This window comes from Chenopodium album, chromosome 7 (assembly GCF_948465745.1).
Source record: "Chenopodium album chromosome 7, dcCheAlbu1.1, whole genome shotgun sequence".
Taxonomy (NCBI): domain Eukaryota; kingdom Viridiplantae; phylum Streptophyta; class Magnoliopsida; order Caryophyllales; family Amaranthaceae; genus Chenopodium; species Chenopodium album.
In genome coordinates, this window is record NC_137840.1 from 63,343,859 (window position 1) to 63,350,465 (window position 6,607).

Here is a 6,607-nt window from a genome sequence, read left to right on the forward strand (position 1 = left end):
CCACACCATCAACTAATAGTTTGTCGGTGACTCGTTCACATTGATTTGTTTGAATTTTCCATTTCAAGCTCCTTTCGTGTTACATTACTCTAGTGTATAACCTTTTCTTCAACATACATCCACTCCCCTGGTGAGAAACTTTAACTAGTAGTATATAAATTCTTCATTCTCTAATTGTAAAGTTATGAGTATTTATTGTTTTATAGGAAAAACATAGTCGAAAACAATCTCTCTACCATCCCATAATCATATGTGATGCGCCACATCATCGACTAACTTATAGTTTGTCGGCGATTCATGCATTCACATTGATTTGATTGAATTTCCCATTTTAAGCTCCTTTGGTGTTATATTACACTAGTGTTTTTTCCTCAACATACATCCACTCTCCCGGTATGGAATTGAACTTTAACTATTAGTATATAATTATTTCATTTTCAAATATTGCATCCTTATAGTATGTACGCCTTGTAATGCACATTTTTAACTTTAATAAGATAATATGAAACCATATGTGCACATAAATCTAACAAGATCCTACATGAATATATTATAATAGATAATCATAATAAGATGAACTAAACATAGCCTAATTTTCCTTTTTATTACCCCTCTAATTTGCATTAATTTGACACATAACTTAAGAAAAAATATAGAGTTGATGGAGGCCAAGTGTATGTAATTGTTAGTACCAGAGAGAAATAATAAATTTTTTAGCAACCCTAAGGTTGGTTGGAGATTGAAATAATAAAGTAATATTAATTCTTAACCAAAGATATAGAAGTATTGCAATTTTATCAAAAACTAATGGAAAAAATAGTGCTGCAATTGATAAGAATCATACGTAGTTCTTTCTAAGTCCCACTAGTCCCATAGTCCCTATATGCATTTTTTGCATATAGGTGGTCAAAAATGCAAATTCACATAATCAATAAGTCATTTGAGATTCAAAATGATACTTTTTATGGTTATAGTGGTATATATTTTAATTTGTACTATCAGAGCAGTCACATCAGTGAGCATTTTTTTGCTCTTAAGCAAAAATGGTGAGCAAATTTGGTAGAAATGGTACTACATCAATGAGGAAAAAAGATGAGCTTCCTGATGAATAGTAATCTCGTGGGCCCCATCATTCATCCAAAATTGATGAGCAAAAATGGTAGAAATGTTACTACATCAATGAACAAAATAATATATGCTCATGAGCAATTCAATTATTTTTTTATCACTAGTGGAATAAGATTTCCTCACCAAAAATGCTCATGAGCAAATTGGTTGGGAAGAGAGAGAAAGTGGGTAGAGAGAGAATGAGCAAAAAAATTTTTGCTCACTAATGTGAGTGCTCTTATAACTCACAGTGGTATAATATTTTGATGTACCATTTACATACTTATTTATACTATTAGCAAAATATTTATACCAATATCTCATTATGCCACATCATCACTACTCAATCAACTAGAATATTGCTTCATAAAAAAAAAAAAAAAAAAACGATGATAAGGGGATTCGAACACCCAACCTTAAACTACGTTATAAACATGAAAATAAATGTATATAATTGATTATCAAAAGGTCTAAATAAAGTAGCAACCAGTGCAACGCCCGGGCTACACACTAGTGTATCTATTAAATGGTACATTATACTCTCACCACAACTTCAACTTTATTATTACATTGCCATCCTATATGCATTGTTTGCATATAAGAGCTATGCGCCAGACCTCGACCATTCTTTCTAATTAGAGTTTCGACCTATTATTTTGATTCTCCATAACGTTTTACGAAATTGGGCTACTTCTCCTGGGCTAACTTTTTATCAGGCTTCCGTTTCTTGGCCTGAAATGTGGCATATCTGGCCCATTATCAGATCTTTAATTATTACGTACCGTATTTGCAATTTTTTGCATGCAGTTGTTGTTGGTATTAAACAATTTTTGTGCCACATTCGTATAAAACTTATTAACTTTGGAGAGAAAAATACTTTCATAATTTCACAGTACATTTCAAAATTAAATTAAAGAAGCAAAAAAAAAAAAAAAAAAAAAAAAAAAGATAGGGAAGGGGGGAGGGGGTAGGTTCACAATTCTAAAAAAAAAAAAAAAGGAAAATTGTTAAATATGGATCTGGGCTGTGCCGTCATCGAGACTCAAGAGAGAGAGAGTCCACTTCACAAGTCCAACGAAGTTTCATCCCAAAACCATACATCAAAAAGGGGAGTAGCCCCTTAAACTTATAAAGTGTTTAGCATTTATTTTAATATATATATATATATATATATATATATATATATATATATATATATATATATATATATATATATATTTATTTATTCAATGTGGGACACTTATTTGTGTTATTTGGAAAATTTATATTTCAACAAAAATTGAACAAGAGATGGATTGGAAGAATTTTCCTGAAATTAGTTTAAGTATAGATTTTCTAAAGTCTACCTATGATTATATTGCAAACATGAAATAAGGTCAACTGTATTCTTTCCATTTCTTTTTGTTTCTCTTTTGATTTTTAGCAAATACACATATTTTAGCATCTTAAATATACGTTATAAATCAAATTGATAGTGATGTGATATTTATAAATGATTCAATAATGAGCTGATACTAGGCTACTAGCTGAATAATGAAGTGTTATTAACTTGTAGTAGCTAGCATAAATGATTTTGGATTTATGTTTTAATATCCCTACCTTATAAAAAGTAAAAAGTTGTTCTTATGAATAGTGCACGGACTTTTATACCCTTCAAAATGTTATTTTACCACTAGGCGAAAAATGCAAATGGTCACCGGTTGAAAACCCCCCATTGCCACCGGTTTTGAACCGGTGGTCATTTGGGGGGTGACAATAATGGATCAAATGGCCACCGGTTCAAAACCGGTGGCAATAGTGTTAATGGCCACCGGTTAACCGGTGGTAATACTAATTATGGCCACCGGTTAACCGGTGGCAATAATAAATCTTCGCGGTTTTTTTGCTGCTAAATGATGACTATTGCCACCGGTTCGAACCGGTAAACCGGTGGCAATAAAAGGTTCTAATTTTTTTTTTTTTTTGGCCTGCAATTATTCCTGCAATTAATCCTGCAACTGATCCTGCTATAATATTCTGCCATATTATTGATAAAAATTCAATAATCATAACAAGAATTAAAAATATATTTTTAGACTACTTTTATAATTAAAAACCAAATGCAATACAACAAATTAAATAAAGTGTGATATATAAATAAATACAAACAATACTAATAACTAGTCAAAATTGTAGTTTAAAAGTTAATAATAAACAAAGTATAATTCATAATGATGCCACATTTACAAATTGAAGGTGATGAAAGATGCCAACATGTCTCGAACTTCATTAAGCTCCTTGCTAGTTAACGAATCCCCCTTTTGCACCTTGCAAAACTTGGAATATATATAAATTATGTTAGAATAAATTAAATTAATATGTAAAAAATTAAATACTTGGGAAAATTAAAAACAGTCGCATATACAAATGACCAAAATAGCCAAAATAAGGCCTATTTGACTTCTACTTGCCTATTTTCTACATTTTTAAACAAATGACCAAGTTGTTTCTCATAACATGTCATTATACTTAGTTATAGGTGGCTAAGCCTTCAAATCAAAGAAAAAGGGCATTTTACTAAGTTTAAGGTCGCATTTTCATCCAAAATAGCCAAAATAAGGCCTATTTGACTTCTACTTGCCCATTTTCTACATTTTTCAACAAATGACCAAGTTCTTCCTCATAACATGTCAATTATACTTAGTTATAGGTGGCTAAGCCTTGAAATCAAAGAAAAAGGGCATTTTACTAAGTTTAAGGTCGCATTTTCATCCAAAATAGCCAAAATAAGGCCTATTTAACTTCTACTTGCCCATTTTCTACATTTTTTAACAAATGACCAAGTTCATCCTCATAACATGTCAATTATACTTAGTTATAGGTGGCTAAGCCTTCAAATCAAAGAAAAAGGGCATTTTACTAAGTTTAAGGTCGCATTTTCATCCAAAATAGCCAAAATAAGGCCTATATGACTTCTACTTGCCCATTTTCTACATTTTTCAACAAATGACCAATTTCTTCCTCATAACATGTCAATTATACTTAGTTATAGGTGGCTAAGCCTTCAAATCAAAGAAAAAGGGCATTTTACTAAGTTTAAGGTTGCATTTTCATCCAAAATAGCCAAAATAATGCCTATTTGACTTCTACTTGCCCATTTTCTACATTTTTCAACAAATGACCAAGTTCTTCCTCATAACATGTCAATTATACTTAGTTATAGGTGGCTAAGCCTTGAAATCAAAGAAAAAGCGCATTTTACTAAGTTTAAGGTCGCATTTTCATCCAAAATAGCCAAAATAAGGCCTATTTGACTTCTACTTGCCCATTTTCTACATTTTTCAACAAATGACCAAGTTCTTCCTCATAACATGTCAATTATACGTAGTTATAGGTGGCTAAGCCTTCAAATTAAAGAAAAAGGGCATTTTACTAAGTTTAAGGTCGCATTTTCATCCAAAATAGCCAAAATAAGGCCTATTTGACTTCTACTTGCCCATTTTCTACATTTTTCAACAAATGACCAATTTCTTTCTCATAACATGTCAATTATACTTAAGTATAGGTGGCTAAGCCTTGAAATCAAAGAAAAAGGGCATTTTACTAAGTTTAAGGTCGCATTTTCATCCAAAATAGCCAAAATAAGGCCTATTTGATTTCTACTTGCCCATTTTCTACATTTTTAAACAAATGACCAAGTTCTTCCTCATGACATGTCAATTATACTTAGTTATAGGTGGCTAAGCCTTGAAATCAAAGAAAAGGGCATTTTACTAAGTTTAAGGTCGCATTTTCATCCAAAATAGCCAAAATAAGGCCTATTTGACTTCTACTTGCCCATTTTCTACATTTTTCAACAAATGACCAAGTTCTTCCTCATAACATGTCAATTATACTTAGTTATAGGTGGCTAAGCCTTGAAATCAAAGAAAAAGGGCATTTTACTAAGTTTAAGGTCTTACCTCATCAAGATGTATGGTGTTGGAACAATGAGTCGCTATCTCAAGCATGAATCTCATCACGTATAAACCACAATCAACTCCATTATCTTGTTGTGGGCACTAGCATAGGAACAAATCAAATGAATCAAACGTCACATAAAACCCACAATTGTTTTAGCAATGTTTATTAAGATAATCACAATATGATGTGGCATTACCATAGGTGATTTCCATGTAGGACCCCGTGGAGCACGACCATGTATCTTCTTCATAATACTATAGGAAAGTAAAATCAAATTTGATTAGTTTGACTACTAAATGAGTTAGGTTAAGATACTCAACACTAGGTAGCTATATTTACTTTTGTAGTACAGACATCACGAGGTACTTCTTTGTTGATCGAGCTGAATCAAGGTGAAAGATTGTGTTATTAGCAGGACAAATCACCATGAGGAACCAATGATACCTACATAAATTCACAATACACAAACACATCAATAATTAGGGTACAACAAATAAATCAGATGTAGAAAGAATTGAATTACACATGGTTTAACGTACTCCTCATAACATGGGGCGAATATGAACTTGTCTCCCGCACGCATTGATTCCCGAATATTATGGTTAACATAATACATCACCTCGGGGGAGTTGTGTAAGATTCTAGTCTCGGATGTCTGTTCGGGGCATAACCACCCAACTTTACTAGGTGAATCAGTGTCACCGGCCAAGTGCTGTGTTGGGTACTAAGAGTGCCAAATGGATTCATCCCGTCTGTGCACAACCCAAGTCTTAAATTTCTGACTTCATTAACAAACTCCGGAAACTTCAAATCAATGTTCTTCCATTGCGGGGAGTCAGCCGGATGCTTCAGCATTCTGTTTTTCTTCCTTCCCTCGGCATGCCACCTCAGGTTTTTAGCGTCTTTTGGTGTTGAGAATAGACGCTTAAACCTTGGAATAATAGGAAGATACCACAACACCTTAGCAGGAGGTCCCTTCGTACCAGGATTGCAACTCATGCGCTTGTAGCGCGATTGCTTGCATCGTGGACACTCCTCCAATTGTTCATTCTCATTACGATACAAAATACAATCATTAGGACATACATGTATCTTCTTATACTCTAAACCAAATGGACACATAAGCTTCTTTGCATAATAGTAAGACGTAGGAATTTCATTCCCATCAGGCAACATCTCACTTAATGCGGTTAACAAAGAAGTAAAACTAACGTCCGTCCACCCATGCTTTGACTTAATGTTAAAAAGTGTTAGCACGGCAGAAAGTTTGGAGTATTTTTTGCACCCAGAATACAAAGGCTTTTTGGAAGCCTCCGATAGTAATTCAAACACATCACCTTCAACATTATGCAACATCTCATCCACGTCATTATCCTCGACCTCATCCACTGGATGATCCTCAGCTCCATCATCACCACTATCAATAACATATTCATCATTCTCCCATTCCTCGTCCACATGAATCTCATTGCTTTTATCATGCACATCATTCCCATCAAGATCCTCACTATACTCTCCACTTTCACCATGCCAAATCCACACATGGTATTTAAGTCTA